This window comes from Panthera leo, chromosome B3 (genome assembly GCF_018350215.1).
Source record: "Panthera leo isolate Ple1 chromosome B3, P.leo_Ple1_pat1.1, whole genome shotgun sequence".
Lineage (NCBI taxonomy): Eukaryota > Metazoa > Chordata > Mammalia > Carnivora > Felidae > Panthera > Panthera leo.
In genome coordinates, this window is record NC_056684.1 from 138,624,806 (window position 1) to 138,651,445 (window position 26,640).

Genomic DNA, 26,640 nt, shown 5'->3' on the forward strand with positions numbered 1-26,640 from the left:
CTCAATAAATACTAATGACAAGAATCTACCTTATAGTGGCATTCTCCAGTAGACTTATTAAGAATTTTATTAGCCACAGCATCTTGGTTAACTCGGAAAAACATAGTGTGAGTCATATTATTTCTTTAGTCTTCATGTAAATACCTGACGTTTGATGATTCTTTGCAATAACTGCTGTCTCTCTGTGGGTTTCTGGCCCATTGGATGGGAACCGGTACTCTAGGATTTGAAAACTTGGATCCAGTACAAACTGACCGATACTGAGGATGAACATTAAACATGCACACACAGGAAGATGCTATTGTCAATAAACTCATATACATTAAGAGGGATGTTGTAGTAGGCGGAGTCCTATAATTGCACGGTTATTAGCTGGAGATTTAGGAGTGCTCTGTCGTACACTTTTTAAACAAATAGCACACTTTATTGGAAGGACACATTTTCTTATGGACCTCACTATCCAGTTGGTCCCACGAGGGACTGAGGAACTGGAAAGTCGTTAGGAACAAGGGCAGCACCCCTGTTCCCCACTCTTGGGGCTGTTCTGGTTCTTTCTGTGCATTTATTTCATCTCTTTGCAGACCGGCTGTCGTGCTGCTGTTTGCATGTGGATGCCTGGTCCACAGCTAACTCCTTGTTTCAAGAACCCAAAAGAGACTCCATTATCCATTTAACTGTCAGTTATACTTAAAATTTTTAAAAATCAGGAAGTTAGAAATCTTCTAGCCAAGATAACTACAGCTTTATTTCAGATTAAGTGCTTTCTCCAGTTTTGCCAAGTAACAGCTGAACAAATGCCCTTGTTTGATGAAACTATGTATAAATGCACTGTGATCACATATCATAATACTAGAGCTGGAAAGTGCTGTTAAACCTTTAGTTTCCGTAAGCTATGTCTGGAATCCATAGAAACAGAAACTTTTATTGTTGGCATTATTGCATTTTTTCATTTCTTTTGCAGTTTACTATATAATAAGGCAACAGAGATATCAACAAAGAGATCATATCTAAGTATAAATTCTTTATTAGAGATCATAATAAAAAGTCTTTGGGAATCCAGGTAAACGTTTTAAAAACTAGTTTCTTAAAAACTAAGCTCAGGTTTAACATTTAAGAGGCTTAATCTTACTGGTTTTTCAGGCCTTCAGAAAACTTTTGTTTTAATTTTTTACAGTTTGTTTCTTTTGAGAGAAAGAGAGAGAGAGAGAGAGAGAGAGAGAGAGAGAGAATGCACATGAGTGAGTTGGGGACGGGCAGAGAGAGAGAGACTCCCAAGCAGGCTCTGCGGCATTGGTAGCGTGAAGCCTGATGCTGGGCTCGAACTCGCGAACTGTGAGGTCATGACCTGAGCCGAAGTCAGATGCCCAACAGACTGAGCCACCCACATGCCCCTGTTATTTTTATCTTAGGAGCACGAGCAGTGGAGACGGGTAAGGGGAGAGAGATGCTCAGCACGGAGCCTGAGGTGGGGCTTAATCCCACAACCCAGGGATCATAACCTGAGCCAAACTGCTCAATCGACTGAGCCACTCAGGTACTCCTGTTTCGGCAGTTTCTTAAAGAGCTAAATGGACGCTTAACAGTTGTACTCTTGGGCATATATGAAAACGTATTCATACAAAGACCTGTACATGAATGTTCGTAACAGCCTTGTTTGTAATAGCCCCAGCCCGAAAACAACCCCATCCATCTTCAGTGGGTAAATATGGTTAAATAAAATGTGGTCTAGCCATATAATGGAACACCACTCATAATAAGGAGGAACAAGATTATCTACATGTAACAATTTGGGTGGGGCTTATGGGCCTGGTACTGAGTGAAAAAAGCCAATCTCAAAGGTCTGTGTGAGGGTATGAAGTTGTTTCTATAGCATTCTTGAAATGATAAAATTGTAGAAATGGGGACCAGATCAGTGTCTGTGGGGTTAGGGCGGGGGCGGGGGTGGTGTAACTACAAAGGGGTAGGACAGAGGAGTTTCTACGTAGTGACAATTCTGTTTGCTGATGGTTGCACAAATCTTTACAAATGATAAGATGTTCTAGGACTATGCGTACATGCGTAAAAAGGCTGTAAAAACTGAAATTTGAATAAGTAGCTTGATTACTAGCATGGTATTGGTGGTAAACCAATAATATGGCATTAATGTGGTAAATTTCCTAGTTTTGATATAGTACTCTGCTTGTCTACCGTATGGGCTGGACCACATTTCACGTAACCATTAACCCAGTGAAGGACACGTGGATTGTTTCTAGTGTTTGTCTTTGACACACAAAGCTGCTAGGAACGTGCCTGTTCAGGTTTTCTTCTTTTCCTTGATTTGAGTATAGTTGACACACATTCGTTTCAGGTGTATCAAGGTGTGTAGCTCCCATCTGCGGATACATCTCTGTTACTTTATTGACTGTATTCCTGACCCTGTGCCGTTTATTCCCGTGACTTACTCGTTCCGTGGCCGGAAGCCTGTATTCACGCACAGGTTTTAGTGTGAATAGGAGTTTGTGTCCTTATAGGATAAGTGCCCAGGAGTGTGAACGTTGGGTCATGGGGTAAGTGTATGTTTCCCTTCAGAAGCTGCCAAGGGCCCGTTTTCCGTCGCTGTCGTCACTGTGGGAGGTGCGGCTACGCCACCTTCCCGCCAGCGGTTGGTGTTGGCAGTAGTTCTCACGTTAGCCGCGACAGTAGGTGTGCACGAGGTATCTCGTCATGGCTTCGGTTTGCAGCTCCCTGGTGGCGAGCGGTGAACATTCTTCTCTCTGCTTTGGTGACTCGTCTGTTCCTACCTTTTGCCCATTTTGTGGCTGGATTGTGTATTTCCTTCTTGTTGAGTTCAGAGCGTCCTTTGTATATTCTGGATACAAGTGCTTTGCCAGATACGTGGTTCGTAAACATATTCTCTCAGCCTGTGGCTTGTCTTTCCGTCTGTGACACTAGTGTCTTTTGTGGCCCCAAGGTCTTTAATTTGAGGAAGTCCAACTTACTGACATATGGATTGTGTTTTTGGTGTCATGCATGTGTCAGAACTCTATCTAATCCTAGGTCAGAAGGATACTTATAATTTTATGCCTTACGTTTAGATCTGTGATCCATTTTGGGTTAATTTCAGCACAGGATATGAAGTTTAGGTCTTGTATCTTTTTCCTTTTGCCTGTGGATTTCCAACTTTTCCAAAACCGTTTGTTGAAAAGTCTACCCTTGCTCAGTTGAATCATATTTTAACTTCATAAAAAAATCAATTGGCCACACTGTAAGTTGCATATCAAAATGAAGGTAGGAAGTGAGTGAGCAATGAAGTGTAAAATTAATACAGGTTTATGAAAGTATGATACGGCTTGAGTCTTGAAAAAAGTATGTATGGGGCTCCTGGGTGGCTCAGTCGGTTAAGTGTCCGACTTCGGCTCAGGTCATGATCTCATGGTTTGTGGGCTCGAGCCCCACGTCGGGCTCTGTGCTGACAGCTCAGAGCCCGGAGCCTGCTTCGGATTCTGCGTCTCCCTCTCTGCCCCTCCCCTGCTTGTGCTCTGTCTCTCTCTGTCTCAAAAAACAAAAACAAAACATTAAAAAATTAAAAAAAAAAGTATGTATAGATTTGAGAGGAAGTGGGCACACGTTTTAGAGAATGGCATAAGCAAAGGCAAGTCCTAGAAAATTAAGAACTGGCTGTTTTAGGGAGCAGGCGTGTGAAGGGGAGGAGGAAGATAAAGTAAGGCTAGTTGCTTCAGGAGTGTGGAAAGCTCTTGGCTAGATTATAGAGTTCATAAACAGTTTCATTTGCTGCTGCAGGTTCTTGAGCAGGAAAATTATATGATAGAAATGGCATTTGGAGAGGTTGTTGTAGGCCCTATGTAGCAGTGACAAGGTTTGCAGGATGAACAGGGTATAACCACGGCCCTAAACTTAGCGCTTCGTGTTACAGATGCCTACTGGAAAGCTCAAAAAATAGTGAAATGTCAGAATATTAAGTCCCTAGTATTTCCTAGAAGAATCATGGTAGATTTCAGACTTTTGCCGCTGTCTTCAGTGATGGACACAGAGAACTCTGCCGGACTTCCAAACTCTTAATGCTACTTTTAGTACACTTTACATGTGGGAAGAAGAGTAGTTTCTTTTCCTTTCTTTTCTTTTTTTAATGTTTATTTATTTATTTTGAGAGAGGGAGTGGAGGGGGGAAGGCACAGAGAGAGGGAGAGAGAGAATCCCAAGCAGGCTCTGCATTGTCAGCATAGGGCCCAAAGCGGTGCTCGAACCCACAGAGCGTGAGATCATGACGTGAGCGGAAATCGAGAGTCAGATATGTAACTGACCGAGTGACCCAGGCGCCCCAAGAGGAGTAGTTTCTGTTGACTCATTGTTGATGTTTCTTATCAAGCTTAACGGTCCAAGACATGAGCAACTGAAATGTGAATGCATACGGAGTTAATAAATTGGTCCAATGAGGCAAGTTAATGGCACTGACTTTATCGTGGCACAGGAGAGACTCGGGTTTTTCAGTCAGTTGTCCCGATGCTTGTATGTGAAGAACTGTACAGAGAAGGAGGGCCAGCTCCTTGGGCCAGAATCTAATCTGGAAGAACTTCCAGACAAGAAGAGCATTAGGTGCTTCATGCAAGTGATCCAAACGATCTGTAAGGACGGAATAGGAACCTGCATGTACTTTGGGAACATCTTGCTTTAGTCAGGGGAAGTGCCAGGGACTGGCCATGAGTCATAATTTATTAACTTGTGACCTAAATTACTCAGTTTTTGTTTTCTTAGCACCCACTTCATTTCTTGGTTTCTTTCTCTTAACAGATTCATTCTCTCCGCCCCCCCCCCATCTGTGGGAATCTCTTGGTTTCTGCTTTCTTTTATATATTTAAAAGATTATCGTGGCTACTGATTAGACTTATGTCATTTAAAAAATAATCACCCAACAAATAGAACTTCTTTCATGTCAGACAGACTGCTAAATATCAATGCATTTCTGCTTTCTTACTTAGAACATGGCAAAAGCATGTCATTCCATTTTTTAAAACAAGGACTTCTTGAGCAAGGATTTTCTGCCTAAGAGATCACCATGACGTGTGTTAATCAAAGATTGGCAGCGTGAGAAGCTTTAGCCCAACTGTTTATTTGTCTTCAAAGTACCTTTCCTGTTTGATTGAATTTCTTTGGTCAGATTCTTTTCCACTAGTCTAGATCTTTTTCCCACTGAAATGTTGAGATTGACCAAGAATGTTTCATTTGTGATTGCAACCCTTCAGTATCATTACGGAGTTTTTTTTTTTTTTTCCTTCTTCTTCTTCTGCAGAAGAGCAGGCTCTTACAGTGCTATGCAAGCTGCCCATTTAAAACTATCATTGCTTGGCACCTATGCCCTAGTGACAGTTTGACCAACATGTGAGCAGGCACACTGCCATCCTGCCAGATGGGCGTGAGTGTAGGCAGCCAAGAAACCATGTATCTGCATCTAGTGTATTTGTTAAGGGCAGGATTCCCAGTCGGGGATGTTCAAACGTCTGTCCATCCTGAGCTTTCACGCCTATGGATAAAGGGATGTCATCATTAATTTCAGCTTCTGACTGAGATTCCATGGGTATATAAGAGCTTCTTGGCTCTTACAGAAGTAGGCAATTGGGGACAATCAGGATAATTGTTCTCTCCTTCATCACAGGACTACTTCAGATAATCCTTTCCTCTTTCTTCTAGGCAGCTAGGTTTGCAGTGAGTACAGACCTGATCAGATATTGTCCCAATTCTAGAATATGTGCTGCTCCATTTGTTTTGTGGAGTACAAAAGCTTTGAAAGTCGTTTAATGTTTGTACTTTGGACCACGATGTATGTAATAGAAGTCAGGTAGATAGATCTGAGTTCAAATATGACCGCTGTGTGACATTAGGGCAGCCTAATTTTGCCATCACATCAAGTTAAATAATACCTATCTCAGGGTGGCTGTGAGAATGAACTGTGAGATGTGGATCTGAATTACTCGGTATAGTGTCTGGCCCACAGTAAGTGCTCAGTAAACATTTATCGTCATCACTGCCATCATTGTTGCTTTAATATACTTGAGGGTATTTTTCTCTGGAGAATTATTGGAAACAGGACATCTTTTTTCAGCTCATCTCCCACCACTTTTGAAAGTCATGTATTGGGGGGCACCTGGGTGGCTCAGTCCGTTAAGCGTCTGACTTCAGCTCAGGTCATGATCTCACAGTCTGTGAGTTCGAGCCCCCCCGTTGGACTCTGTGCTGACAGCTCAGAGCCTGGAGCCTGTTTCAGATTCTGTGTCTCCCTCTTTCTCTGACCCTCCCCCGTTCATGCTCTGTCTCTCTCTGTCTCAAAGATAAAATAAACATTAAAACAAAAAAAGAAAGAAAGTCATGTATTGGATATTAGCATATTGTCTGGTCTATAATAGAATGCTTCCAGTGACCGGGAACTCACTACCGCCTGAGCAGGTGGGACTAGTGACATTTTAGAGGGGTCATTCTTGGTTGGGAGAGGGGGTTCTCTGAATTGTAGGATGTTCACCAGCATCCCTGGCTATGAGGACAAAAATCATCCCAGGTTGAGAATCACTGCTCTAGAGACAGCCTATCCTGTTTTTAATAAAGTTTTGACTGTTAGCAAGTTTTTTCTTATATTGAATCGAAGTCGTCTTTATTATTTCTCCTACCCCATTTTCTGTCTTTTGGAGACACTTAGAACAAGCTGAGTCTCTGTTCTATATAATGTCCTCTGGAATACTCAAAGACGGTCATCGGTCTTCTTGACTTCATTAGCTATTCCTTATAAGGCATGATTTCATGTCCTTTTACCACATTGGTGGCTTTCCTTTGATTTAATTCCATTTTCAAGCTGTAGTGTTTAGGATTGAATTAGGATTTTAGTGCTTTGGAGGTAGCATTTTTCTTCCATAAGTATAGGGAAGAATAGTGCCTTTCTTCTTCTACATACTGTATTATTATCAGCTCTAATAGCTTTGCTGATTACATCATACGCTGCTGTATCTAAGCTTGTTGTGTCTAAGTTTTATCTCTTTCAAACTCAGGCATTAGTTTTGCGGTCCAACATGGGAGCTTGGGCTTATCCTGTTAAATTTCTTTTCATGGGATTTCGCTAACTGCAATCTTAATTTGTGGTCGACTCTGAACTTTCTGTTAGAACAAGTAGGTGATGATGCCATCAACTGAGATTGAAGATACAGGAGAAATGGCCGTGTGTGTGCATGTGTGTGTGCATGTGTGCAAATGCAGATTGAAAAGAGCATTGAAGATGGAAGCCCGGGGAACCCCAACATTAAGAGGCATCTGGGAGATGGGAAGGAAAAAAGGAGACCAAGGGAGGGGTGGGCAGAAGGCAGGATGGAAATGAGAGGAGAGTCTTGGAGGCTGGAATGACTGTGAGAAGTACTGAGGTAGATCCTTGGACATGAACTGAGTAGGACACAGTCTGCTTTCCCTGCTCATGTGTGTTTGCCCCATCATTTTACTGTTCAGTTAATGGGACTACCTGGTCACTTATGCCTGAAAAACGGTGTCATCTTTCATGTGTTCTTCACATTTTTGTGTCTATTTGAGTTACCAACTTCTACTAATTAAAAAAAAAAAGTTTTTTTTTTTTTTCTGTAGTGTAATGCACATACTGAAAAAGAGCACAAATATTAAGGATCTAGCTCATTGATTTTTTTTTTTTTTTTTTAACAAAGTGAACACACTAAAATTACCGTCACCAAGAGCAAGACAGTCGCTCTTCCAGCGCTCTAGATGCCCCTCTTGTGCCCCTTTCCAGTAACTACTCCCACCCAGGGTAACCACTATTCTGACTTCTAGAACTATAGCTTAGTTTTGCCTGGTAAATGAAATTATACCCTATATATTATGCCTTATACATTAGTCCTTTTTACCAAGCTTTTTAAATTTAGCATTGTGTCTGAGGTTCATCAAGATTGTTGCATGTAGTTTGTTTTTTTTATAGGTCTGTTGTTCTGCTTATCTGTTACTGCATAACACATTAGTTTTGGTTATTAATTACTGTATAACACACTATTCGAGCCTTAGGGGGTATAACAGCAACCATTTTATTGGCTCATGGATTTTGTGGGTTAGGAATTTGGTGGGCATAGCTTGTCCCTGTTCTACAGTTCTAGAATCATTTAGAGGATCCTTCACTCACATATATGGTGCCTCGACTGGGATGTCTTAAAGACAATCATCTGGGATTATGGACCATGGCAGGGGACCTAAGTGTAGTATTCTCCACTAGGTCTTGGGTTTCCACAGCATGTTGGCTGGGTTCCCAGAAGATGCTTCCAGAGAATGACTTATCCTTGAAAGTCACATAATGTCACTTCTGCTATACTGTTGGTTGAAATAGATACGAGCCTGCCTGAATTCAAGAGTAGGGAACATTGACCTCACGTCTTTCTGGAGAGGTGTCAAAATTTGTGACTATTTCTAAAAACCATCACAGATTATATACCACGCTTTTATTGTAAATGGATTTGAGTAGTGTCTACTTTGGAGCAGTTATGACTAATGCTGTTGTAATCATTCTTGTTCATATCTTTTGGTTCACATATATGTTCATTTTAGTTGAGTATACATATGAGAGCAGAATTGTTGGTCAGAGTGTGTGTGTCGGCAGCTTTGATAGATGGTGCCAGTTTTCCAAAGTGGTTGTACCATTTTATACCCTCAGCTAACAAGGTGTGTGAGATTAGTTGCTCTGCAGTCTTGCCTCTACTTGGACTGTCAGTTAAACATTTAGAATTTTGAGGGGGCACCTGGATGGCTTAGTTGGTTGAGTGTCCAACTTTGGCTCAGGTCATGATCTCACGGCTCATGAGTGTGAGCCCTGCATCGGGCTCTGTGCTGACGGCTTAGAGCCTGGAGTCTGCTTCATATTCTGTGTCTCCCTCTCTTTGCCCCTCCCCTGCTTGCACATTGTCTCTCTTTCTCAAATGTAAATGACCATTAAAAAAAAAAATTAAAAAAAAAACCGTTTGGAATTTTCTTTAACCATTCCGTGGTTGTGTACAAGTTATCAGTGTGATTTTAATTGGCATTTCCTTGATAAATGATTTGAACATCTTTTCATACACTTGTTAGTTATTTGATTATCCCATGTAGCAGAGTGCCTGTTCAAGTCTTTTGCCCATTTTTGACAAATTGGGTTGTTTTCTTCTTATTGGAATATTGGAGTCTGTATATATTCTGGATATGAATCCTGTGTGCAGTATATGAATTGTAAAAATCTCTTCTTGTCCTGTGACTTGCCGTTTCACTCTTGTAATGCGTCTTTTGATGAACTGAAATTCTAAATTTTAATTACATCTTACCAATATTTTCATTTATGATTAGTTTCTTTTGTGACCTGTTTAAGAAGCTTTTGCTACTCCGCGGTCATGAAGATTGTTTTTTATGTTGTCTTCTACTGGCTTTATTATTTTACTTTTCATATTTAGGTCTGAGTCTCCAGGAATTGATTTTTGTGTGCTGTGAGGTAGAGAGGTCAAGATTCTGCTTCTGTATATGGTTATCCATACGGAATACGGGATATGGTTATCCATATCCACCCCATATATAGTTATCCATACAAGTAGTAGAGGATAGCATTGGGTGAGGTGAACACAAGCTGGGAGTTAGGGTTCCTGTATATCCAGCTTTAACCTATTTTTCATGAACCTTCTGAACTTGGGCTTGTTATTAAACCCTCTGGCCTCAGCTTCATCTGTAAAAGGAAGGACTTGAATGAACTGTGTTTTGATTTTCAGTCTGACTGTGGTTTGTTAGATCATTCTATCTAGTGTTACAGTTTTATTTAGGCTTGTTAGACTCTTCTTAGGTCTGGATTCTAAAGTAGTCATTATATGTCTCAGCTTTATGCTCTCACCAGTTATGATGAGCATGCTATTTAGATCTTCATCTAAGCTACTGATAAAAGGTGGCTTTTTTTTTTTTTTTTTTTTTATCACATTGGCAAGTCACTGCCCAAACTTGGTCTTCTGATCCTCGTGGTATGCTTTGTCCCCTGCCAGGAACTCGTTATTGTTTTAGTAAGCCATGGTTCAGGACACCAGTTCCATTTTTGAAAGCCATTTGCATATATTATTCCTTGTGTTTGTCCCTTACTGCAGTTGCCTACTTGAACTTCTGAGAGTCACAGATACAGTGTAGAGTTTCATGAATCAGCAGAAGTCGTTCATGACCAGTGAGTTCTAACCTCGACAGAGTCTCCTCCCATCTTGCAGATGTGCTCCAGGAAAGTGGTATACCTTTGAATATCAGGTTTACGCACCTATAATTGTGCCCTGAGTAGAGTAGTCAGGAACCACCCAGATGACATAACAGGAAATCTGTCGTTTGCTGGTTCCTTTGTGTTCTTAGAGGCCTGCTTTAGGGTGACCTCTAGCCTTCTTTCAGAACATACAGTTTTGTTTCCACGGAACACTGTAACTCTCGTATAGCTGTTGTTCCTTCCTTTATTATCCTTGATCCCACATTTTTCTTCTCATTGACATTTTTTTTATTAACTTTTTTTTGAGTTTATTTATTTATTTTGAGAGAGACAGAGAGCGTGTGTGCACGTGCGCGCTCTCAGGGGAGGAGCAGAGAGAGGGGGAGAGAATCCCAAGCAGTCTCTGCCGCCAGTGCAGAGCCCGATGCTGGGCTCGAACTCACGAGCCGCGAGATCATGACCTGAGCCGAAATCAAGAGTCGGACGCTTAACCTCCCCCTTGTCGTTAACTTTTTAAGACGCCTTTATTGAGATCTGGTTCAAATATCGGATTCACTCATTTCAGGAGCATCGTTCAGTGGTTTTTAGCATCTCCACAGGATTGCAGCTGTCACCATAATCTGACTGTACAATGTTTTCATCGGCCTTAAAGCAAACCTCCCACCCATGAACAGTCGCTGTCCTTTCTCTCTTCACCCCCCACAGCCCTAAGAAACCTCTAGTTTGCTTCTGTCTCTATAAATTGACCTGTTCTGGAAATCTTACATAATGGGAATTGTAAAATATGGGCTCTTTTGTAACAGGCTTCTTTCACCTGGTACGGTGTGTTCGAGGTCCATCCGTGTTGTAGCATGCATCAGTGTTTTCTTTCTTCCTGTTGCTGAATGATACCCTGTTGTATGGATAGCCCACATTTGTGTATCCATTCATCTGTTGAAGGACATCGGAGTCGTTTCCATTTTTTGACCATTGTGAACAATACTGCTGTGAACGTTTATGTACGAGTTTTTGTGTGAATGTATGCTTTTATTGCTCTTAAGTATGTACCTATGAGTAGAATTGCTGTGTTGTAAGGTAACTCGCTGTTTAACTTTTTGAAGAAGTGCCCAATTATTTTCCAGAGTTCGATGCATCATTTTACATTTTCACTAGCGTTGGATGAGAGTTCACAGTCTCCAGATCCTCACCAGTACTCGCTGTTGTTTTTGTTTGTTTGTTTGTTCCTTAGGGACTGTGAAGTGGTGTCGCATTGTACTTTTGATTTTTATTTCCCTAATGACTGATGCGGTCAAGCACTTTTTTGTGCTGTTGGCCATCTCTCCATTGGTTTTGGTGAAAGGTCTTCCTAAATCCTTTGCCCATTTTTAAATGGGGTTGTCTTTTTATTATTTAGAGTTCATTAGCCTCTTAACGTTCAGTTTCATTTATTTTCAAGCAGAAACGTTTTTGGCCCTGGTCTTCTCTCCTTTGTTTTTCTTTCATTTTTGTTTGGGGACCATTCATCCTTTCTTGTAGTTAAGCGAAGGGGTTAAGAGGGTTTTCAGGCCTTTTGCGTTCTCTTGGCAACAGCTTCCCTTGGCAACCTACGTATGGAATACCTTAGGCTGGAAAATGCACATCTCCTGATCATTGGAATAGATCCTTTTTAGTTCATACTGGTTCTAAAATGAGGCAGGCTTCTTTCCCTAGAAATCAGTAGGTAAAACACCTGCCTGAGATTTTAATCCCAGTCATTTTACAGGTGAGGAAAAAAGACCTGGATAAGTTGGAGCATGTCCACGTTCACAGCAGGTAGACCTGGTTCATGGCTTTAAATCAGCCCGTTCTAAGAAAAATCTGTTGGTTTCTCATCAAGTGACAGATTCATGTTAGACCTGGGATACCAGGGTTAGACGGGGTCGCTAAGTTCCAGATTCTCACAAAATATGTCAAAAGAGAGTGACATATATGCAATTAATGGTAATATAGTGTCACAGTGCTGTGAAATGTGGGCAAAGTTGTAGAGTCTAGTGCTGTTAACACCACTCAGTGTTGAAATTTTCACTTGACGTTCCTTTGCATTGTAGGCGAAATTAGATTCTTGAGTAGTTGATTTTGTCTAGACCATTTAGTGAGGAATGGTAACAATGCCGTCATTCACATGCTGAGATTGCAGAAGAAACTAACTTTAGAATGTTTGGGGTTTTATATGGCACCTGAAGATAGTCTCATCAAGTACACGGTTTTTTATACATAATTATTAACTATTTTTTCAAATATCCTGCAGTGGTTTATTATATCATTTTCCCCTAAATTTGTATCAATATTTTACACTAGAAAAGGCAGCTAAAACCTTCTTTATGGAGATCTTTACATCAGTGACTTATTTCTTTTTTTGTCCTTTTGATCTTTGGAAGTCATTCTTTTTATTCGACAGTTAGGCTGTGTATTTATAGTAACATGTGAATATATTTGTTTTATCTTTAATGCTGTTTTTTAAAAATGTTTATTTATTTTGAGAGACAGAGCTTGTGTGAGCACGTGTGTTCACGCGAGTGATGGAGGGACAGAGAGAGAGGGAGACCGAGAATCCCACACAGGCTCCATGATTTTCAGTGCAGAGCCTGACATGGGGACCTGAGTCGAAATCAAGAGTCAGATGCTTAACCAACTGAGCCACCCAGGCGTCCCTCTAATACTGTTTCAGTGGCGTTTGTGATAGTATTATATTGTAGTATTAAAGCAAATATTTTACCACCTTAAGACTTCTGTTTCACAAATGATTGGTTATGCAGTATGTGCTCTCTTTTAATGCCTGTAGTAAATAACAAAAAGGCATTTATTTTTGCAGAAACTGTATTTTCCATACATGTCTTTTGAATCTTGGTCCTGCTAACTTACTGGTTGCGAAAGCCACGGACAAATGGTTCAACTTCTCTTATTCCTGGTTTTGTTGTATGAAGTCAATATGATGCCACCTAGGTTTTATGGTTATTCTTAGAGTTAGAGACAGTGTGTTTAAATTAGCCAACACAGAGCCTGCCATATAGGTGCTTAATAGTGAGGATAGCTGTTGTTATATGTTAGCTCATTCGTGTGTAAGAGCTGTTACTAATGCTTGATTTATTCTTCCCGGTATGGATTCAGTCTCATACATTTGTACTCATTTAGGATTATTTGGGCAAAAATAAGTGATTACATTCATGTTAAGAAGTTCGTGTCAATATTTGCTTTCATTTAATAGTCTTTCAGACTGTATTGCTCTTTAAAGACTGACCTAGTCTTTACAGCAAAACGTAAAGGTACGGTCTTGGCTGCAGATGTGGGCGTTCGGAGTTCCTTTTCTTCATAGTCCACTGCTGTGTTTTTAACATGAGGCGATTGCTTGGGTGGATCCTCCTGTTAAAGGACAGGAGTGCAGGTGGATTCCAAAGTAACAACACCGGAAAGAGCTACTTGGTGTTTTATCTAATACGAGCTCTTTTATTATTCATGAAGAATTCTTTAAAATGTTTTAACTGAAAAATAACATGCACACAATAAGAAATCTAGACAACATTAAGAGGATAAAGGATGGAAACTAAACCTCATATCACAAAGGTAACTTTTGCTACTAATGGATTATATACTGTACCAGTGCTATGCTGTATATACACACGGTACTTTGTCGCACAACTCCCTGGGGGTGCTAATCATATTTACTCAAGCACATGTAGCATACGTTTTTCACTTACCTGTATTTTGGAGACTGTTCCACAGTGGTGTATGTGGGTTTACCTCTTTTTTTAAATTGCATATGACTTCATTCTGTGGATATGCTGTCATTATATCCCTTCTGATAAGTTCCCTTCTGATGTAAATTAGGCATGTCTCTAGTCTTTTGTTATCGTACTTTGCTGCAGTGAATATCCATGTGCGAGTTAACCTTAAAACAAGTTATTCTACTAGCAAAAATGGATTCATTCAGGAATTACGGCATTGTAATTCGGGACGAGCAAACTGTGGCAAAACCAGAGGCTAGTCCAACAAAGGAGAGGAACGTTATTTTACGAAGAAAGAGGAAGTTGGGAGAGATGGTTTGAGAAAGAGTCCGTTGGAGAGAAGCAAGAGTTGAGGGTGATGAGGTTTCTCACCGACTGAGCTGCAGGGGTGATCTGTTTCTTGTGCGAGATGCAGTGTATTTCTGTCCCTCTTGGGGCCTGTAATTGATGATTCTTTTCTGTTGGCCCTTCTTCTGCCGGGTCTGTCATTGACACCTGTTCCTGTGATTGATGTTGGGTGGTATGGCTCCTCCTTCTGTCCCCCTACTCCACTTTAGTGAGGTTTTCTCTCGGTGGATTGTCACCTACATTTGACAGGATGTGAGGATACCTGTAGGACGAGTTGCTAGAAGTGGACTTACTCAGCCGGAGGGCGTGTGCATTTACAGTTTTGGTGGCTAATGCTAAACTGATGGGCCTTTTTTTTCGTATTCTTACCAACTCAGTGCATTTTCTAACTGTGAGTTTGGATAATCTGATAGCTTGAAAATGCGATTTTCATTATACATAAAGTGTCACTGTAGTTTTACTTTGCATTTTGTTGATCAATGAAGCTGGGCCTGTATGCAGTGATCTGCAGGATGTAGTGTCAGTGAAAGAAATCGTGGTGAAGACCACGGTATATAATCTTTCACCTACTAACCTCAGAAGCCAGTGATGTAGATAAATGTATTTGATTTGTTTACAAGAGAAAAAAGGAGGGGAAAACTAAAAACTAACAAAAGCAGCCACACGGAGGGAAAGGCGTGGAAGGGGCAGAGATGGAAGGTAGACTTCTGAGCACGCCCCGTGTGGTTTGGTTTTGGGGTGCGGATGTTTTACAAAACTGTGAACACTCAGAAGAGAAGAAATGTGTGTCAGTTAAACACTCAGGTTAGTGTCTGGAACTAAGAATTTTAACACGCGAGAATAGAGACAAACGAAGTCAAAGAAGTTAAGCAAAAAACCACGTAATCCCAAATTTGGACAGGAAATATCCGTATAAACCTGTGATGCGTTTTCTCTCTCAAAAGAATTCTAGCTTTGTTCACTCAGAGGACCTGGAAATAATGACAGCCAGGGGCCAGTCAGTATTCTAGAGCTCAGATTTTGGTCTCTGATCCATTCCCACTAAAAGGAGACAGGCTCTCTGCAGAAGTGATTGATTTTAGGTTTGGGGCAAGAAAATGTGCATGAGGACCCCAGAGCATCTTGTATTAGAAAGCAGGGAAAATATCCCAGACTGTTGGGGTTGTTTCAGAAGGGCACACAACTCGAAGGGCTTCCAGGGTTCAGCACAGGGTTTAGCACGGGCCCCGGCTTCAGAAGCTGGCCTGACATTCACAGGCCATGTTGTTCTCCAGTTAAATGTGAGCAGTTTTACAGAGTACCTCAGACGGGGTTTCATGCAGGTTATGATGAAACGGAACCAAGCACAAAGCCAAGGTCTCTGTGCCATCCCCAAAATACTAACCAGAAGGAGTGATGGCCGCTTATTCACCAGTTACAGCCTCATCTCCATTCTAAGTCTCCCCTCCCTGAGAGAAGATTTATTGACATACCCATTCATAGAATGGCATCCAATTTAGGGAAACTCCTGCTTCCTGAGACCCTCCCCCAAATTACCCAATCAAAGCCGAAATCCCATAGTAGATTGTTTTTAACGTTCTTAGAGACACCCTAGTGCCCCATGTGGAATGTGCTCTCCTGGCTGGTTTAACTGTAGATGTGTTTCTGGGGTTCTTTCGCTGAGGGGCACTGACACCAGACGGTAGAACGATTTGTGCAACAACAGTAACAAAAAATACAGGAAACACATTCAGTGATACTAAAGGGCCCCAATCAGCAAAATTCACAAAATGGGAAATTTTACAAGACAAACGACTAGGGAAGTAAAAGAGAGAGGTGGCATTTGTCCTTTAAAAGATTCAAAGACACATCAGCCAGAGGCAGCAGCTAAAAAATCAGCTGTAAGGTGATATTTCTTTTTTTTTTTTAATGTTTGTTTATTTTGAGAGAGAGTGTGAGCAGGGGAGGGGCAGAGAGAGAGAGGGAAAGAGAGAATCCCAAGCAGGCTCTGTGCTGTCAGCACAGAGCCCGATGTGAGGCTCGAACTCACAAACCCCGAGATCATGACCTGAGCCGAAACCGAGTCAGACGCTTAACCGACTGAGCCACCCAGGCACCCCATAAGGAGATATTTCTCGAGACAATTGGGGAGTTTTGAACAATTGTTACTAGGAGATATTAAGGGATGGTTATTAATTTTGTTAGATGTGATGATGGTATTTAAGTGACTGTATTTTTAAAAGTACCTGTTAGGAAAATTTGCACATGAAATGATCTGATGTGTGGGGTTTGCTTTAAAACCTACTAGAGGGGCGAGCGGATTGGGGATACAGCAGAAGCAGATTGGCTGTGTGTTGATAATTGCTGAACAGGGTGACATGGACATGGGAGTTCATTATACCACGTTTCTACTTTGTACATATCTGGAAATTTCCCTAATATAAGAAGAGTGTTTCTGAACGCCTTTTGTCTTTCTTTTCTGTGAATTTCTGTCTCCAGAAACTCGCAGTGTGTCCATTTTTCTGTTGGGCTTTCGTGGTTGTTTTTTTGTTCTTAGAAAGGAATCTTTAAATACTAAGAAAATTAGCCTCTTGTCATGGGTTGTAGATGGTTTTCATTTGTCTTTTGGGTTTATGTTCTCTTTAACCTGTGGAGAGTTTTAAATTTTGTCAGATGTATCAGTTTTCTTTGTGGCTTGACTTTTCTTTTGTTGTCTAGGAAAACCTGGTCTCCGAGCTTTAAAAAAATTTTTCTCTTATGTTTCCATGAAGAATTTTTTTAATGAGTGTAGCACACTTCTGCTATACTTTGGTCATCCTAAATTCCTTTCGGTGTATTTAGAGATTTTTCTCCCCTTGAGCCCTGCCGCAAGAATACGTAAGGAAGAATGTTGTTCAGTTGCTAGCCTGTGTAGATTTAAACCTGAACGCGCAATTAACTGTAAACAAAGCCTGGTAGTTAATTTTGCCCCCCAGTAGAACTATTGGGAAATCTATCCAAAATTGCCAAAATATGCTAAATGTTGTATAAACATATTAACAGTATAGTTCAACATTCCCAATTTTAGAACCGTTTTAGTGTGTGCTTTACATAGAGAAGCATTCCTTTTGGCTCCTTTCGGAGGGTGACCTCCCTTTGAAGTTAGCATCTCCAGGCTTTTCCCCTCTTAGATGCTGTACCTGCAGAGCAGGAAGTTTCCAGTGTGTGCTGTCTGTAGGATGAATGAATGTTACTGTAATGTCTTCATGGTTGGTTCCTGGAGACCTGTTAGGACTCCAGGGATGGATCTTCTAACCATCACACTAAAGTCAGAAAGAGAGGTGCCCCGCGAGACCTCACAGGATCCTTCCTCTTTGTGGGGAAGTGGTTGGCGGTGAGGCGTCCTGGTTTTATGTTTGAGATCGGACCATACTGTGTATTCTCAGTTGAAAAATTAATTCCGCAGTCAGTGCTTCTCCTTTAGAACTTTTAGAAATCCTTTAAAGGAAATAAAAATCGAGGAAGTGCACTTGATACTGTATTTTAAACACTTTATTCACTCTACCAAAAAATGTCACAGTGGAACGTTAATCAGTTTCCCAGTACAAGTAAAAAACATTCTGACCTGGAAGAAATTGTTTTCTTCTCTGAAGATACCCACTTTCTTTTTCAGACTTGGAAGCGTGAGTCTTCACCTAGTTCTTTCCAGCGTAGGTGTGAAAACCTGACTAGCGTGACAATTGCTTCCAGAGATTGTGTCGCAGCTGAGTTTAGCTTAATGTTCTTCAGGAATAATCCTGTGATTTTATAGGGTCATTATCTCTGGGAGCTTACTTCGTATATGCTCTTGGATTGTTGTGCTAGCCTTGACTCTTGTTTTGTCGGTGTCACTACAGATACCATACAGCTGTGAATGTTTTCCCTACTTTTATTCATATGCCTGGTTCTCAGAGTGAGACCAGGGGACTAATTGATTGGGTGTCCCTGATAGGAACTCACAGTTAAGCTTCCTGTGTCACAGGTTTTTACATTAAATGGTATTGGTAATAAGTATATTTTTATCCTGCGGGTATCCTTACAGTTCAGTCTCAACAATAGGATTTGCGGGGACGGAAGAAGTACGTATATGAAGACCGTTGGTATTATCGGGAAGAGGCTATCTAAATTCAACATGCTGTATTTTATTTTTCAGATGATCTCTTAGCAGTAATCAAATGCATTAATCAACTTGTGATTAGCCGGCTCATTTGTAAGAGAATTGTCTTTAAATATATTGCTTTCAGATTGTTCCTGATGTAATTTAGCAAAAGAGGTGATGAAGTTCTTTGTTGACCGATTATCTCTTGTTTGATTTTATTCTTTGACTTACTGTAGTTTGGCAGGAAGCCATTTACACCAAAACATGTAATTACTTTTTAATCCCAAATAAGTTTGAAATGTAAATGAGAGATTTTCATCTGGGATACAATGGGATGGGAAAAGGATGTTTTTTCGGGAGGGGGACTCTTCTTGAATCATTCATTCACTAATTCATATTAAAATTTTTTAAATGTTTATTTTTGAAAGAGAGAGAGAGACAGAGCGTGAGCGGGGGAGGGGTACAGGGAGCAGGAGACAGAATCCGAAGCAGGCTCCAGGCTCTGAGCTGTCAGCACAGAGCCTGACGTGGGGCTCGAACCCACAAACCGTGAGATCATGACCTGAGCTGAAGTGGGACGCTTAACCGACTGAGCCACCCAGGCGCCCCTCACTAATTTATATTTTTACCCAACTTCTGAAACGAATGAGCGGGAGCTTTTATTGAAATCCTCTAATACAATAGAGTTGTATGTAACAGAGCCAGTCCGTTGGAAATGAATGACTTAGTGAAGAAGGGGAGGTTGTGCCAGCACATCTGGATCGGTGGTCCAGTCTGGGCATCCTCTGCTCTGTGCGACCTTTCTACGTGCAGACGCCGGGGCTCTTGTGGAGGAGGGCCCTTCTGGTTTCAGAGTTCCGCTGGTAATAACCACTGTAGCCAGGACGGAGAACGACCGCCTCGGACGATGGGTGCTTACGCAGTTGAGTTTGTAATTTCGCTCTGAACTGCTAGCGCTGCTCGAAGAGACGAGAAAACAGGAATTTCAGGAATTTCAGACTCCTAATGTCTTCAAAACTACCTCCAGAAGAGGCGCTTTTTCCTTACCCGGCTACTGAGTTTGATTCTGTAGATGTCTACAACTGCTCGCTGTCTGTAATAAATAGTTTTATCAGAGGATTCAGAAACAGCCTTTACCTGGAGGACTTTTTATTGATCCTCGTTTGAAGCTGATGATATAAAAATCCTGAGTGTGCGATGGTGCTTCTCTGTGAAGCGAAGTGCAGCTGCTTGAGGCCCGAGGTTGCCATTTAAGCCATGTGCATTTCCAGCCCCGAGCACTGTTGCTGGCACAAGTCTTGGAGGTGTTTTATAAATGCCTGTGGGATAAAGGAGCTCAAATATTTAATATTCTGGTGAACTAAATTGTAAAGATAGAGCTTAGAAAAATCTAGAGTAAGAGATGATTAGCATGTTTCCTAGACCATCTGTCACTCATATCGATTGTTTCTGCTTGGCACTGAAGACTTGTTTTGGGGGGGTGGGGGGGGGGAGGGTGGCTTGTGTGAAGTTGAAAAAAATCTAAAAAGCATCCTAGGTCATTCTGCACCCCTGTGTTTGGTGGCTGAAAGTCAGTGCGGGGTTTAACAGATTGACATTCGTATTATTGAGTAAGGAGTAATACAGTCATCGGTTCTTCCCATAACACCATTGCAATACGCGGTAGTTCTGCCTCCCCCCCTGCAGTCTGTCTCATGCATTAACCAGAGTGATCCTTTGAAGACGTAAGTCAGAGCATGCCGCTTCTCCGCGCGGAACCTTCCCAGAATTTCCCATCTCACTGCGAGTTAAAGTAGGTGTCCTGACAGTGGCCTGTGTGTTGGGTGCCATCACCACCCCAGGCCCTTTCACGTCTCTGATGTCACCTAATGCTCTCCCCCAGCTGATTCTTCTCCAGCTGCCCCCACCTCCTCGCTGCTCTGAGAGCAAGCTGGACATACTCTTGGCCCCAGGGCCTTTGCACTTGCTGCCCCCTCAGGGTGGGGTGCTCTTCCTCGAGATGACCGCGTGGCCAGCCGCCCTCCCTGTATGGCGGGTTCAGCTCTAGACCTCCGCAACCAAGTGAATATTACGATAAAGGAAGTCAAGCGAATGTTTTGGTTTCCTAGTGCAAATATAAAAGTTATGTTTACACTCTTCTGTAGTCTGTTCAACGTGCAATATAGCGTTACACCTGAGAAAACAGTCTGTGTACCTTAATTAAAAAATTTTTTATTGCTAAAAACGCTAACAATCGTCTGAGCTTTCAGTGAGTCGTAACCACTGATCACAGATAACCATAATAGATCTAATAATGATGGAAAAAGCTTGAAACAGTGTGAAAATTTCCAAAAACTATCGAGACACAAAGTGAGCAAATGCCGTTGGAAAAATGGCACCGGTAGATTTGTGCTGCAGAAACTTGCCACAAACCTTCAGTTTGGTAAAACAACACAGTATCTGTGAAGCGCAATAAAGCAACACACAATAGAAGGAGATGGGCCTGTAATTAGCATCTATAAGAGGACCTTTGCACTAATCCCACTTGTAATGCTTTTCCAGTTGTGTGTGTGTGTGTCCATAATCACCAAGAATATGTTAGTATTATACGGTCTGTTTTACCTGTTGGGTCCATACACTCTCTTCATTCTTTTTTTAATTGTGTGTATGGGGGGGGGGGGAGTAACAACATAAAATGACAAAAATACCACCCCAGCCGTTTTTTAGTGTACAGTTCTTTAGCCTTAGGTATTTGCGTTGTGGTGTAACCAGTCTCCAGAACTCTTTCTATCTTGCAGGTTTGAAACTATACCCGTTAGACAGCAGCTCCCCTTCTCCTCCTCCCCTCAGCCCTGGCAACCATTCTGTTTTCTGTTTCTGTGAATTTGACTGCTGTAGATACCTCATGTAGCGGATACATATTTGTGGATACATACAACATTTGTCTTTCTGTGACTAGCTTATTTCACTCAGCATGTCTTCAAGATTCATCTGTACTGTAGCGTGTCAGAATTTTCTCTTTTTTTTTTATAAATTAAAAATGTTTGTTTATTTTTAAGAGAGAGAGAGAGATAGACAGCAGGGGAGGGGCAGAGAGAGAGGGAGACAGAGAATCCCAAGCAGGCTCCGCAGCTGTCAGCGCAGAGCCCGACGGGGGGGGGGGGGGGCTCGAACTCACAAACCGCGAGATTGTGACCTGAGCCAAAACCAAGAGTCAGACGCTTAGCCGGCTGAGCCCCCCAAGCGTCCCAGAATTTCCTCTCCTTGTAAGGCTGAGTCCTACTGCATTGTCTCTACACGCCACCTCTTGTTCCTCCACTCCTCTGCCCAGGGACCCTTGGGTTGCTTCCACCTCTTGACTGTTGTCCGCAGTGTTGCCGTGAACCTGGTGTGCGACTGTCTGTCTGAGACCGTACCCTCTTCTCTCGAGATCGGTAGGCCGACGGGAAAAGCATAGCAATCAGTTCTGGTTTTGTGTACGCCTCCAACTTAATTTCAGAGCTCTTAATTTTATTTCTAACATCTTAATTTTATTTAGCAGCATGTTTTTCTTTTATGTAATTTACTCGCACTTTGTAAAATTTGTATTTTGGCGTAAGCTGGGGAAGCGTAGGCGGGCCCCTTTTTTAACAGGGTTCACTCCTGGAAAACCGTACGTCAAAAAGCAGAACAGACTCCTTGAGAAAACAAGCCGTGGCCCCTCACGGTTACGTTTCCCAAATTATCTAGAGAGCGAACGGCCTAAACTGTGGCAGGAACATCAGGATGGTGTTGCATTGCGGCAGCAAAGGGAGAGAATGTTTCCAGAGGGAAGGAATGAACACCAGTGTCGCGCTCTCCCGAGCAGGCCGATGAGAGGGTGCGCGTCATCTGGACTCAGTGCCCTTAGCAAGATCGCTGGGAGGTGGCTCCTGAAGGTGGGTGTGGACGGGGCGGGAAGCAGGTGTGGCGCCAGCGAGGAGAAAGGAGAGGTCAGTACGCACACGGTCACTGAGACATATTGAGACATTTGCGTGAAAGGAAGAAGAAAGTTAGATTAACGGTGGAAGGGGACTAATTCATAGTGAAAGTCCTAAGAAGGCTGGAGGGGACGGGCCCCAGGCCCGGCCGAAGGGTAGGGGAGGAGAGCTTCCCTGACTTGTGATAGGAGGGATGGAGGGATGGGAAGGCTGGATGGATGCAGAGGTGGGCGTGACGTCCCTGTGGGCGGTTCCTAGGTTTGGGTCTTAGAAAGGTAAGAGAATGCCCACTCGAAGCTTCAGTTTCCTCTCTGGACTAGGGGCTGAGGTCATCTGTGGAGACGTACGTGTTAAGAAGGGGAATTACGGTTCCCGGGAGAATAAACAGGGTTCGACCTTGTCATTGTGGAGACGGGGAAGAGACTCGAGTTGCCGGGCTTTTAGAAGGAGGGCAGTGTCCGCTGCATTTGAGTGATGTGTATTAAGCACAAAGTTAGACATCAGATACTCGAGGGGGGACGAAACCCTTTTTGATGTTTATGTGTACACATTCCTTGAATTCCTGCCTAAGTGGTGTGTTGTAAGACAGTTCTTGCACCCAGGGAGCTTATCAACGTACGGAACATTTATTACATGAAATAAGAGGTGAGGACAGTCCTGAAACCTCAGAGACCAGATCTGACTGAAGAAGAGAGAGATCTTTGGGCTCGAGAAAGATTTCAGTGCTTGTCCACGGGGGAGGGCTTGAAAAAGCTGTACACGGCAAAGAGCGGAGATAAGAATCCTCAGGTACCATGTTAATGGGATGGTGAACAGTCCAGTTTGCTCAGAATTCACTGTGAGTCACTGTGCCTCCATGCCGTTTAAAAACACACCAGAGAAGGGGCGCCTGGGTGGCTCAGTCAGTTGCGTGTCCGACTTTGGCTCAGGTCATGATCTCGCGGTCCGTGAGTTCGAGCCCCGCGTCGGGCTCTGTGCTGACAGCTGGGAGCCTGGAGCCCGCTTCGGATTCTGTGTCTCCTTCTCTCTGCCCCTTCCCCGCTCATGCTCTCTCTCTGTCTCTCAAAAATGAATAAATGTTAAAAAAAAAAATGTTTTTTAAACATACCAGAGAAGCGCAGGATTTAAAGACAATTTCCTAAAAATATGTGACCCCCCCCCCCCAGAGGAACTTACACGCATAATGTCTATTTTAGGGAAAATTTATGACTAGCCGTCCAGTGTATAGCAGGGTTTATTACTGCACTGTAATTTTCCAGTTTGGGTATGATGAATTTGTAGAGCTCATTAAGTATAAGTGGTGTCTCTCGATCCATTCAAGCTTTTTTCTGTCTTCAGCAGGAGACTGGAAAAAAACGATTCCAAATTTGAATCCAGGACTTGAAAAGTATCAGTGGTCTAAATACAGTACCATATTGTGATAAATATAGCTGTTGAAATTAAAAAAAATCTCTTCGCAAAACTTTGTTTTAATATTCACAGCAGAACTTTTTTGGGAATGTTATCTGAGAAACAGGACCGTTTTCTTATCAGAGCTGACTATTAATTAGGGTATTGTTTCAGATATAAAAGTTGATCTGCCACTGAAATTCCATTTGAATATGTATAGTTCCAAGCTTGCTTTGTGTATTTAATAACTTTAGTACCATAATTACTCTGTTTACAATTAAATTTTGGTGAATATGCTAATACGGACTGTGGCAGCGAGTGGTTTCAGCAAAGGGCAGTGCTGGTCTGCATCTTGATGTGCTTTTCCCCTTGCATCTGTATCGCATTCACTATCACCGGGGAAAGAGATGTTCAGATTATGTAACGGGTTATATGGCGGCAAAGTTTTCCCTTTCTTGGCCTCTTCCCCATAAGCTGCCATAGTAGTGGATTCGCCGTGCTCCCGGTGGGCAGAAGCGACGTAGGAAGGTTTAATTTGGTGGAAGTTCGCGCCTTCCGGCGTATTCTTTAATAGAAACCTGATGTAGGTATTGGTTTCGTTATTGGAAGAAACCTATAATGTATTAAAGCGATTGTTGAACTGAAATTAGTGTTTTAAGTTCTTTAGGAAAGTCACTGAGTTACCGAGGCAAATGCTTATGGGTGTAACACTTCGTTTTTGAGCAGGGGCTTCTGGTTTTCAATAGTTCTCCTCCCTTCTTTTGAGAAATCACTTAAAAAGGAACAAGGAGATTGACCAACGCCCGTCTCCTACTGTCTGAAACCAGGAGACTTCTGTAACCCTGACCCAGAAAGTAAGGGGGCGGCCAGATGCCGTCAAGATCAAACGGCTGTGCTGGGACGTGGAAAGGGGACACACCGGGGGCCGAGACCCAGATCTTAGACCACGCCGGCAGAGTAGTGTTCTCCAGAGTGGGGGCCACAACTGGTAAGCCTTTGTTTGGAGGAACAGGAATGGGTGACGACAGCAACTTTGTGTGGAAAAGAACAACAACTTCATGTGAACTTTTATTGTCCGTCATTGACCCCGGCTGTGTGGTGGGTTTACGTTCCTCGAACCCTGCGCATCTCCCTACTGTGCATGAGGGACCGAGGAGAAGAAACTGGGTAACCATTTGGAAACTTCCAGACTCTTAACCTCTGATTGTATCTTATACCAGTGTAAGTGTAGACAAAGAAAGTTGTATCAGCAAATGATGAAGCCGTAAAACAACTAAAAGAAGGCCTGGGAGATGTTTGACGAGAGTCACTGGAAGGGGTCTTTCCAAGGATTCCATGAAGTCCAAAAGCTAAAAATACACAGTATCAAAGGGCAGATGGGGAAAATTATTTGCAGTTTCAAGAGTTTATTTCTCTACTAGAGAACGTATAACAAGTGCCTGTAAATAAAAAAGCAAAAGGCAACTGATAGCTCACAGGAAACCAAGTGCAGATTTGACTTAGGAGTGCATGGGTGTGTGTGTGTGTGTGTGTCTGATGGGACAAGCTCATAGAGTGTGAAGAGACTGTCAGTTTCAGTCTCTTGGTGATTGTTAACTACAGGAACAGTAATTTTTTTAGTGCTTAAAAACAAAATAGTTCACAATACGGAAGACCTTATTAAGCAGATAGATACAGACTCCACGAATTCTAAGGTACTGTTAGGACCACCCCCGACGTCATAAAATAGAACCCCCGGCCCCATCCTCACCACAACTTTCTTATGCTTCCAAAAGTAGCTTCTGTCTTTTAGGGCGATCATTTCCTTTTCTTTATAGTTTTATCACGCACATGTGCGTCCCTAAACACTGCAGTTTAGATTGGCCTGATTTTGTTTTGTTTCAGGTACTATGTTGTTTTACGTCTCTTTGCGTCTGGTTCTCTGCTCCCCCATCTCTCCTTTTTCTACCCTTACCAGTTGCAGAAATGGGATTATATGGACCTTAGGGTTTCCCACCCTTGGGATTTTGCTGATTGCAATCCTGTGCTATAGCTTATCATGTTCTTCTGTTCTTTTCATATCCTGTGAATTGGTAGGCTTGATCAGATTCAGGGTCTGTTTTTTCTTTTTCTTTTTTGGCAAGATTACTTCATGGGTATGAGCATGTTCTTTTATCAGGAGGAGTATAATATGTCTGGACATCTCTCATATTTTGATGTTAGTAGCTATCAGGGCTCAGTGTCTGGATCCATCAATTCATTAGAAGGTGGAAAGGGTGCTAACCTAAAACCATTCTTATTCATTTATTAGCTGAAAATTTTCCATAAGGAGAAATTTCTCTTCATTTAATATTTGGTTACCCTGTGGTACAATTCATGTAAGTAAGAAAAGATAAATGCTTGATTCTTTTCATTCATTCATTCCTTTCTTTCTTTTTTTTTAAAAAATTTTTCGAACCACCTTTCAAAATTACGTGGTTTCCTATTATTCTCTAGAGGTGACCACTTAGGTTTTCTTACTATTATAAACTCTTGGATTTACCCATTTTATTTGTTTTAATCCATAGCGGTTATTATCTTTATTGACTCAAACTGGCCCATCTTCAGTCAGTGGGAGCATCTCAGTTGGCTCCTTAGACATATCTGACATAACCCCAGTCATCTTTGAGAGATTCCTTGACACCTAGAAATGACAAGGTGTCCCAAGTGCGCCTTGTACACTTGTAGCTTCAGACCCGGAACCAGCCATTTCCTCAAGGGACCTGGTTTCTTTTAGAGGGAACAGTATTTCAAGAATACAATTTATGCACTAGAGATAATCACTACTACTGGTTTGGTTATTTTTTTCGAAGCTTTTTTTGCGAATAAGGCTAGCAAACACAAAAGTGTGTGTGTGTGTGTGTGTGTGTGTGTGTGTGTGTGTGTGTTTTG

General features: G+C 42.1%; 1 protein-coding gene across 3 annotated transcripts in view; it reads left to right on the plus strand.

Annotated features, from left to right (window-relative positions):
- VRK1 (VRK serine/threonine kinase 1) overlaps positions 1-26,640 on the plus strand; it is a 77,804-nt gene that overhangs the window by 3,468 nt on the left and 47,696 nt on the right. The window lies entirely within an intron of this gene.